Here is a 10,796-nt window from a genome sequence, read left to right on the forward strand (position 1 = left end):
GCATTTTTAATTCCAGAATTTCCACTAGCATTTTTTGTAATTTACATCACTCTAATGATATTATTCTCTTTTTGATGAGACATGGCCATGGCATCTTCCTTTACTTGTTTTAGCATGGTTTCCTTTAATTTTTTGAGCATTCTTTATTGTAGCTGTCTTCAATCTTTGTCTTCTAAGTGCCACAGACATAGTGATAAGCCACATTTTCAAATTCCCTTCTATTCTCATGCTTATTTTCTACTGAGTGATAATGACCAGGGGTCTTCAATCTATGGCTCCTGATCTACACCCTATCTCCCACGCATTTTGAGATGACCCATGAGTTGAGAATGGCCTTTAGATTTTTAAATATAAAGTGTATGCGACTGTGTGCATGTAACCATATGCCTTCTGATAAGAATAGTGACTTGATTTTGCCTCTTGGCCCACAGAGCCTATAATATTTACTATTTAGTCCTTTACAGAAGAAGTTTGATGATTTCTGTTATGACAAAAAGCGAAAGAGAAAAAAAAAAGAACGGGGAAAAGGAGAAACGATGCAGTGTATTGGTAAGTGCTGTGAAAGAGTCATGCAGAGTCAGGGACAGAAGAACCATGGCCATGTTGTGTCAGATATCACGGCCCCAGGGTTATCACTAGTGGCTGGTGCTGGACTACAGATGTCACGGAAGGAAGGCCAGGAGCAAAGGAACAGTGAGTGTCAATGCCATTTTACAAAATGTACCCAAACTGTTTGAGGAGAAGTATAAAGGCCCTAAGTTGGGGGAAAGTGGTAGGATATAAAGCTGGAAACTTGGTCAGGGTCAGGTCATTTGGGGCCATGTAGACCAGGGTGACAGCTTTAGATTCTATTCCCTGGGGTTAAGATGGGGAGTAACACCATCTGACAGACTTTTATTTATTTTTTTAATTTTTTTTTTCTTAATGTGGTTGTTCTGTAGTGAACAGACTGTGGGCAGACAGGGCACGAGCAAGGACAACTCAGGTAATGCTGACATCCAGGGAGAAGGTAGGTGGTGTGGGCGAGGGTGGTAAGGGAGGGTAGGGTGTCCTTTAAGGTACAGCCAGTAACACTTGCTGACGGTGCTGATGGACATGAGTAGTAAAGAAAAAGCAGGGCCCAGCACAACTCCTCCTCTGATTCTGGCTTGAGCAACTGGGGGAAATGGTATGTCATTTACTGTAAGAGAAACAGGACAAAAGTAGGTTTGGGGGACGATCAGAGGTCCTGTTTCAGTCATGTTTGAGATGCTCATTACACATTCCAATGAAAGCATGGATTTGGTAGTTGACTTTGAGTCTGGATTTCAGGGGAGAGACCAGAGCTGTAGTGTCTTCAGTGTGGAGTTTTAAAGCCATGAGGAGGGGTACGAATCCTGGGGACTGAGTGACACAGAACAGCCTGGAGATGAAAGCCTGAGTACACACAAGTGTTTGGAGGTGTGGACAGGCAAGGCTTCCTGCAGAGTCCTCCTCACATTGACACACCACACGTCACACTTCAGCTCTTGTTCCTCCCCAGAAATAAAGTGAGTAACAGGAAAAAAATGTATAGCTCCATTCCTCCCTCTGTCTATAAATGTATAACAGTATGTAGCTTAGTAAAGGCTACATTTAGATCCTTCAGACTCTCAGAATGTGCTACATTTTCCAAGCTTGATGAAGCACACCGAGACTGCAGCTGCACCTGCTCTGCACGGACCAGGCATCCAGAAAGAAATACAGCATCCAGAGAATTCAAAATCCCAAGCTTAATTCTATGTGACATCAGAAGGTGAACAAAGGAACTAATTTTCATATCAAATGTTTCATTCCATATCAAGGCAGTATTTGTAGCTCAAGAACATTTTACTCACTTGGTATCCAAATGAGGAGCAAAACAGGAAAATAATGTCACTTCTGCTGTTCATAGTTCACAATTATCATCATGTCTGATCAGAGGCCAAAGAAATTCCTTCAGTGAGAGGGCATCTCTAAATATTAAGTGGATCCCCCATCCATGACACCAAGGACATAAGGACAAAAGCATTTTCTTAGCCAATTTATAACAGTTCCCTCAAATTTATGACTAGTTTTATGCTCAGTAAGTTCTAGTAGCATATCTCCTGAGCCATCATATTTTGCTTAAACCATAGCCATGAGTGATAGGCCTTTATCCAATTCCATTGTTTTCCAGAACCCGACAGGAAATCCTTTTGCTTACAGTGGCAGCAATGGTTAGCTTCGCAAATGTAAAATAATACCTTCTTTGCACATCAGAGTTCTAGTAAATGACACAGAGTTTTAATTCATTTATCTATAGTTAAATTTTTCTGAGTTTTATGATGTGAGACTAGTTTATTTTATATATTGCTATTTCAGGTCTCACAGTGAGTCTGCTTTTCTTGTCCATCAGCATTTTACTTGACAAATATTTTCTTAAATTATGAGGAGACACTGCCTTCTTCTATAGCTAGGAGATATGCCTTCATAGGTGTTCCTTACCTGAAACCACTAGAATGAGGAATACTGATGCCCTTGGGCTACCAACCAACAATATTCATGGTAAGATGTATTTCTAGGCTAAATATTGAGTACTCTTGCTTGTACATGCAAAACCAACTCTTCATGGAAGAAAGTGTTGTATCTTAAGGCTGTGCTCTGAAGAGTTTCTTGTAATGAGTATGCATGAATATTTACAATTCATGAAAATAATTAGGCAGGATAGGATGGTGTGCATTGAGAAATAAACACAGGATAGAAACGAATGCCAAAAGATAAGGAGTGAAAGCTTCATGGAAACACCTCGAAATCATGGCCAGAATTTAAGCTGCAGAAATAGAAAAAGAAAAAAAAAAAAAGTAAAGAAAGCCAGTCATAGGAGTTTTTCTTTGAAGGTTTCTGAGAGGCTGAAAACAGTATTAGAAAAACGTAAAGTCACGGACCATTAGGCTGGCAGGAAATCCACAAGGACCAGAACCTTCATTTGATTCATGATAGAGATACATCCCAGGACACTGAAATCACTCTCAGCATCGTGTCTTCCTCCAGGCTCCTCAGGGGAAGGAGAAGGAAGCAAAGGGTCTGAGTATTTGTCCCTTTGCTTTGAATTTCAAGTCTGAAATATTTTGATACAGAGAGAAAAAGAGAACATCAGGAAACATCAAAAGTCAAGGACAGTCTGACCTGCAGCAATTAGGAGAGACGACTCTTTATAGATCTTTAAATATTTCCAAAATTTTGCAAATAGTGGTAGAGAGAGAATAGAAGGGAAAGAGGCCAGCAACACGGGCTGGCTTACAGCCTTCACTGTCCATCCCTCCTTACTTCCCTAGTTTTATTTTCTTCAGTATTAAGGAGTGTCTTCAGTAGCACTGCAAACTTGCAAAAGTTTACATTGGGCTCCTTTTTATAATATTTAAGGCATTTCTGAGTGTTCACACAATAGATGAATCTCTGTGCAAACCAACCAATACACAACTCACAGACCGGAGCCTGTGAGGTTCAGGGTCCACATAATTTTTGCCGAGTGACTAAGGACACATATACACGGCATGCTTGCTTGTGTGGAAGTTGCTCCAAATCTCTGACCGAGGCATTCCAACCCCACAACAACCCTCTTTAGCAGAACCTACCACCACTCACATCTTATAGACCAGGAAGCCAACAAACTGAGAAATTTAAAAACCAATCAATCCACCCACCAGGCAATCTAATTAAAACAAAACAATGCTCATCCAGGGTTGGTCACAGAATCAGGCATAACTGTGTACGTTGGAAGTTGAAAGGCATGTTCCTACACTGCAAAGGACAGAAAGGTCTGCTCAGGAAGGGAATTCAGGCTGGAATGAAGGTGCCGCCCTGTCCTGAGTATACCAAACTTTCCCACAGCCACATTTTACAGGGGGAAAGCTGAAGGCTGAATGCATCAAGAGAAGGGCTCTGAGATGCCGGACCTAAAGGCAGAAGCTCCCAAGAGCAAGTGACTCCCAAAGAAAACCTATTCCTGAATCTTGCCTTCAGGAAGCTGCATGAAATTGCACATCTGCATAAGCTTTGGCTGAAACCTCAAAAACTGCCTGCCCTATGTATTTCTGACAACAGCACCACAGTATGAAATCATTCTATGGAGCGTGATATTTATGACATTTATAAAGAACTCGGTTCTCTTCAGATGAAAGATGTCGCGAAAGTCGCAAATATCAATAATGCTGAAATGTACAATGTGCTATAGGGAGTTCCGACTTTCACAGCTTCAATGTAATATGCACTATTTATCAGATCCTCCTTTTTTGTTTAAAGATTATTTATTTATTTATCTATCTATCTATCTATTTATTTTTTAAAAAGATTTTGGTTATTTATTCATGAGAGACACACACACACACAGAAGCAGAGACACAGGCAGAGGGAGAAGCAGGCTCCATGCAGGGAGCCTGATGTGGGACTTGATCCTGGGACTCCAGGGTTATGCCCTGAGCCAAAGGCAGACGCTCAACTGCTGGGTCACCCCAGCATCCCTATTTATTTATTTATGAGAGACAGAGCATGACAGAGGAAGAGGGAGAAGCAGACTCTCCCGTTGACTGCAGAGCCCTACGTGGGGCTTGAACCTAGGACCTGTGATTATGACCTGAGCTGAAGTCAGATAGATGCTCCACGGGCTGAGCCACCCAGGCACCCTCACCTGGTCCTTACACTGAGATTTTATTGTATGTGGGTGGAAGGAAAATATGAAGGGTTCAGCGTATTGAACTGCATGATTCAAGAGGGTTTGTCCTTATAGAAGTGTGATGCCTTGTTCACTTTAGACTGAATTTTGAATTACCATTAAAAAAGGATTTTTCAACTTAACACATGATGCATTTTGATGAAAAGAATAATCTGATTCTCTCCTTTAATGTTATTTGAAGTTAAAAGTATTCACTGTGATTGAAAGCAAGGGATAAACTGTGTCTTTCCTTCCTTCTTTCCTTCTTTTTTTTCTATTGCTGTCTAGAAGTAATTCATTCTAGACATAAGGTATCCATTAACCAAAACATTCTCAAGCTGAAATCATCTGATTTTTAAAATATTAGAGTTTTGTTCTTCTTGCTGTTTTAATTAATAGTTCTATTCTTGCATTAGGCAACTACAATTATTTAGTCTTATCTTTCAAGCTTTACCAGTTTCTTGGCTCATGAAGTTTCTCTTACTTCCCACCTTCTTTTCTCTTTTGTTTGAATTCATTTTTTATGTTTTACTGGAGGGAATCCTAAAATCACTGTACCACCACACACCTGTGGGTTGCATTTTCTGAGTGCACCTATGCTCACGAGTCTTTACTTTAACCTCATCGATGAATGGTCATTTGACTTGGTATACAAAGTGCAAAAAACTTTTGTTAAGTATTTTTAAGATTCTGCTCGTGTGTGTGTGTGTGTGTGTGTGTGTGTGTTTTAACATCTGGTGTTGTTTACAAGAAATGAAAATCCAACTCTTATCTCATCACACTTAACCTATGAGGTTTCCTCCCCCTCCCCCTTCATTTTAGAAGCTTTTAGGGCTTCTCTCCTTATCCTTAGTACTAAAATGTCAGCAGCACAGAAATGAGTCCGTCCATGTGGATATTTGGCGTGCCTGTTGAAGAAACAAAAATTCAGGTTCATAACTCAAATGTCTTATCTATCAGTTCCTCATATAAAGAAATGTCTCTGAATCATGACTTAAGAGTAGATGGGGATAAAAATATTACTGGAAAGGGAGGTAATTAGGAATCTGTTCATTGGTAACCAGATAACCCAAGAGAGCCATCTTCCTTCCCAAAGCTCTTATAGAAACTGGACCCTCGCTGGGACGGTCTTTGATGCTTTCTGTTTTCAACATTTCCTGTCTATTGGCTGAAAAAGTACCTCCTGGCCTTTATGGCTTGGAGGCTCTTTCTTTTAAGGACTTTGAAGATGCAGATGCTGGCTCTGCTTTTATTTTCACTCTTAAAAATTTCCCAGTGAAGCCCATACCACATCAAATGAGTTCAGCTAACCTTGTGCTCTGATATCAAGTGTCAGCTACTTTCTGGTCACTCTCTTTAGGGCATTTGGAATTCAGAATGCTGAACCCCCACCCAAGCACCCGCCTTCCAGAAGCCTGAGCAATACTCTGGGAGAGGGGGTGTGCAGGGAGCATCAGACCTAGGTCCTGCTCTGCAGGGTGTAAGTGACTCTGGAAACATGCATGGTAACAACGATTTTTCAATTCCTCATTCCTCTACTCAAGGGTACTCAAAGGCTGGACAGGAAGCAAACACAGAACTTCCTTTGAAGCATCAGAAAAGCAAGTTTCCCAAATCCATTCTCAGCTGGAGCATTGTATTAGCCATTATTTTTCACGAGACTAGAGAAAACAATCCAGCCCATCATTCTCTATTTCACCATTGAAGAAAGAGAGTAAGAGATGAAATGATTAAAGTCATCATTCTCTAGAGAAAATACTCATAAAATACCATAGTTTCGGTCTCTCTCTCTTTTTTCTGCATAATATTCTTGATTTGGCCTTTCTAGGCTTCATGCTCATATTGCTCTTTTCCCCGTGAAATACAATTGTGATGTCATTACAGGCACAAGACAGTAGCTATAAATACTGATTTACATGGGAAATGATGGGAACATTTTTCATAAAAGCATATAAAAAGCAAACTTATTTAAGGGCAAGTTTTAACTCCCCCCACCACCCCATTATGCATCAGCAACTTTGAGAGAGGTGTCAGTTCTCTCTCCTGTGGAATTTATCACATTTCATGCTCATTTATATCAGCTGATGAAGTGCACTGCTCTTTAATGAAAGGATTTCCCTTGGTTTTTCAATAGAGCACTCAGAATCCCACTCATAACTTTTTAGAAAGCTCACTCATTTGGCAGTGTCACATCTTCATGGCCCGAGTTTTGAGTGCTTCTCGATCCATCCGCCCTTTTTAAAGCACAAAATCTGTGGTTGACATTTGGATCGGTGTTCTGACCCACCCTGTGGACCACTCCTAAATATTCCCCCAAAACTGTTTTCTCCCCAACTTGGTAATAACATTCACCATCAAAGGTTTGAAATAGTAATTATGTTAAGTGCTGTACTCATCCATGTCAAAATCTAACACTATTTCAAAGATCCATTATCCTGTAAACTGTCACCACGATGTATCCATGAGCCAAGTGTTTCATCAAAGGCTATTTTAAATGCATGTTCTTCAGCAGATATTTTATCTTTGGTATAAAAATTACATTGTTCATAACACATACAAATATCCCATCTGTACACTCCCCCCTAGAAGGCTGTATTGATTACTTCCATGACAATGAGGCTAACGTACCCTAAGTTCATAAAAATATTTTAGCCAAAAACACACTAGAAGCTTTTGGGGAGAGGAATATGGGCCTGGGAGGACAGCAAATGGCATATTTTTGCTGTTTATCTTCGTTATTTTTTTTAAGATTAAACATGAATGACGATATAAGTGAGCCTCAAAATGGGAAGATGCACCAGATAGTGGCAGGGTTTGCTCAAAGCCATCATGAGGCATGCAGTGCTCAAAGATAACACTTAACCTGCAAAGATTCAGAAGACACAGAGGTAGGAGAATCACGAAGGGTGAACCAAGATAGTATAAGAACAGTCCAGAATCCAGAGTTGCTATAAATCATAAGGAGTCCAAAGCGTTAGAGGATATGGCTTTGGGACCATTGATAGTAACACTGTTAAACTAATTAATTTGAAATACATATATAATTACAATTGCATTATGTAGGCTGAATGGAGAGTGAGAACCCTCTATTGATGTGTTTTTTCTAGCTGTGTTTGAGATTGCATGTTCCTGCCCACTCCATGCAGAACTGTACTAGGTTCTAAGAATATAAAGAAAAATAATATAATCATAGACAGCCCTTGCCCCCAAAGAATGCACAGTCTAGTTTCATGATGGCAAAGATGGACCCCAAGTCAGCCTCCTAGAGGGATGATGTCCCTGGGAAATAAGCCCCAGAGTCACTTGGTCTGGCATTAAACTCTCAGGCAGCTTCCCAGACAGCTGCCATATATTGACCTTCAGGGACCAAGCACAGACAGGGCCACTGGGAGAAGCTCAGGGCTCAGATCCCTGCAAGATATACTCACATGTGCACCTGGCCTCATGCTGACTCTGCCCTGTGTTTGGTCCTACAATCACTGGATCCTGTCCTGGAGTGAGAGGGCCCATATATGTAACTAAGCCTCGTCCAAGGGGTGGTCATGGCCTTCAGGGTTGAGATGCCCAGCGTGGCCTGCCAGCCCTTAGATTCCATCAGATGGGTCTGAGCTCATCTAACAGTCAACGATCAAATACTCATATTTTGATTCTATAGTCTTTTTTAGAAAAGCAAAGTCTTAATATCTTAGAGAGTCTGGCAGGCACTCATGTAGCCAGAAAGGTGCCTAAAGCTGGACAGGGTCGGTGGGGGGTGGGGGTGGGGGTTGCAAAAAGAGAACAACAAGAAAATTCCATTTTGAGGTCAAAACATAATTCCCTGAACTCTTGTTTTCCTGACCCGTCAGGATGGGCAGGAGCCAGCGAGCAGTAGGAAGAAACCCTCAGCACCTTGGGCAGCCTGGACAGTTTCCACCTAAGGCAATGATCCCAAGCTGCCTCCCACTGTGCCATTTCTGCTTTTCAATTCTGAACTACTGCACCAAGTTGCTGATCGACTTTGATCTTCAGGGGAAATGCCTAGCCTTGCTTTTTATCAGTCTTTTATTTTTTTTAAATATTTTATTTATTTATTTAAAAATGAGAAACAGAGAGGGAGACAAAGAGACACAGGCAGAGGGAGAAGCAAGCTTCCTGCGGGGAGCCCGATGTGGGACTCGATACCAGGACTCGATTATGCCCTGAGCTGAAGGCGGACACTCAACCACTGAGCCAGTTGGGTGTTCCATGCTTTTTCCATTCTTATAATGAGGATGACACTTTTAGGAAAACTATCCAACATGGAAAAGTTCAAGCCCCAGGCAGTTCAACCCCAGGCAGTGACCCTCCCAGGAATATGGTGACGATGGCACATTCATTGATATGTGAAAAAAAAATTTTTTTTTTTCGCTAAGAGGATGAATTCTTTTTCTTCTAACATTTAATCTTCTGGTTTCACTTGAATGTGTTTCTAAAACATAAGTTAACCCACATTGGGACTTGATTTTTTTGTCCTCCCTCATTCTATGTATTTTATCTACAGTCTTCCCAGCCTTTTTGGTCCCTTTCACGGTTTCCATGTTGTTATTATTTATCTATTAAATAACTTCTTCATTAACTTCTATTTCAGTTACAACGATTGTAGCTATTACCAGATATGAGTTCGCATATGCAATGGACTAGCACTGTGATTAGATAGTGACTGTAATCCAGGAACACTGTTAGTCACCTTTTGGGAAAAATCAATCCATCCTTCTGCCTTCCCCTTCCTGGGAATCAGTGATTCCGAATAAAAGAAAGAAACGTTGGGAAATCTATGCCATATAGTAGAGTAGAAACAATTAACAGTGTAAAATGTATTGGCAGAGATGCCATAGCAAGATATATAATACAGCATTACTTTCCATCTTGAGTGAAGAAAACCTTGACCTAATAAACTGCTCAGCGTTTCCTGGCTCCTCTTTACAGCTGCATATGTCAAAAGAGCTGTTGATAGTCATGAGAGTCACTGTATGACCTTCCTCGCCTCCTATTTTCTCCTTACCTGAGCTCTGTCTTTTCAACCTCTCTGCCCAGGCCACTGGTGACTGCCATGTTGCCAATACTGGTGTTCACCTCTCTGAAGCTCCCTGTACTGTGATTCTTTCAGCACCTAAGGTGACCACTGTCCCCCTAAACTTTCCCTCTCGGTCTCTCTGGCTTTTCTCCTACATGAGTGATCTTTCTCAGTGACTTTGGCTGACTCCGCTCCTTCTGTCATTTCTCTAAAGTTGGCTGGTGTATTGGCCCTGGGCCATTTTCATATTTTCTCATTATATTCTCTCCCTGGGTGGGTGGGTGGGGAATCTCATTTAGTCCTTTAAATACCAACTATATGTTGATGACTTCCAAATTTACATTTTCAGATCCAGATCTACAACTATAGCTTGGCATCTCCCTTTGGATATATCATAGGTATGTCAAAATTAAGTGATCAAAAACTCAACTCTTGATTTTTACTCCACCCCTACCTCCAATGAATACTGTTCCCAAAGACCTTGACATCTTATAAGTGACATACTAGCCCTTACCCACTTCTCAAGTTCAAAGCTTATGAATCTTTCTTGATGATTTTATCTTTCTGTCATCCAACATCAAACTTAACAGTAATTCCTTCCTATTTAATTTTAAAATATGCCCTGTATCTGTCCAGTCTAACCCAAGCTACTCTTATTTCTTATCTGGACTACTTCAAAGCTTATCCCTCTGCTAATCCTCCTCTACTCCATTCTCCACTAGCGGTCAGAGAGATCTTTTAAGAATGTTACCAGTTCATTTCCCTACCTCACTTAAACCCTTCAGTGCCTTCCCATTCTGCATATAATAAAATTTCAAGTCCTTAGCACATCTTGAAAGGCCCAGTGTGTGCTCTGGCTCCTGTCTCCCTCTCCAATTCTCTTCTTTTACCCAACTGTCCCACTGACCTTTATGTTCCTCAAATGGGACAATCTGGTTCCTAATTCAAGACCTCTGCAGGGCTGCCCCCTCTGTTAGGGCACTTTCAAGTTATCAGAAGGCTACATCCCTCTGTAATATTCATTTCAGTTCAAATGTTGCCTCCCCAGAAAAATCTTCCAGATGGCCTCTCCAA

The 10,796-nt window shown here is 41.0% G+C and overlaps 1 protein-coding gene across 1 annotated transcript in view; it reads right to left on the bottom strand.

Moving 5' to 3' along the window:
* Nucleotides 1-10,796, bottom strand: part of ADCY2 (adenylate cyclase 2) — a 388,518-nt gene that overhangs the window by 167,472 nt on the left and 210,250 nt on the right. The gene's annotated exons all lie outside the window — the stretch shown is intronic.

Source organism: Canis lupus, chromosome 31, assembly GCF_048164855.1.
Source record: "Canis lupus baileyi chromosome 31, mCanLup2.hap1, whole genome shotgun sequence".
NCBI lineage: Eukaryota > Metazoa > Chordata > Mammalia > Carnivora > Canidae > Canis > Canis lupus.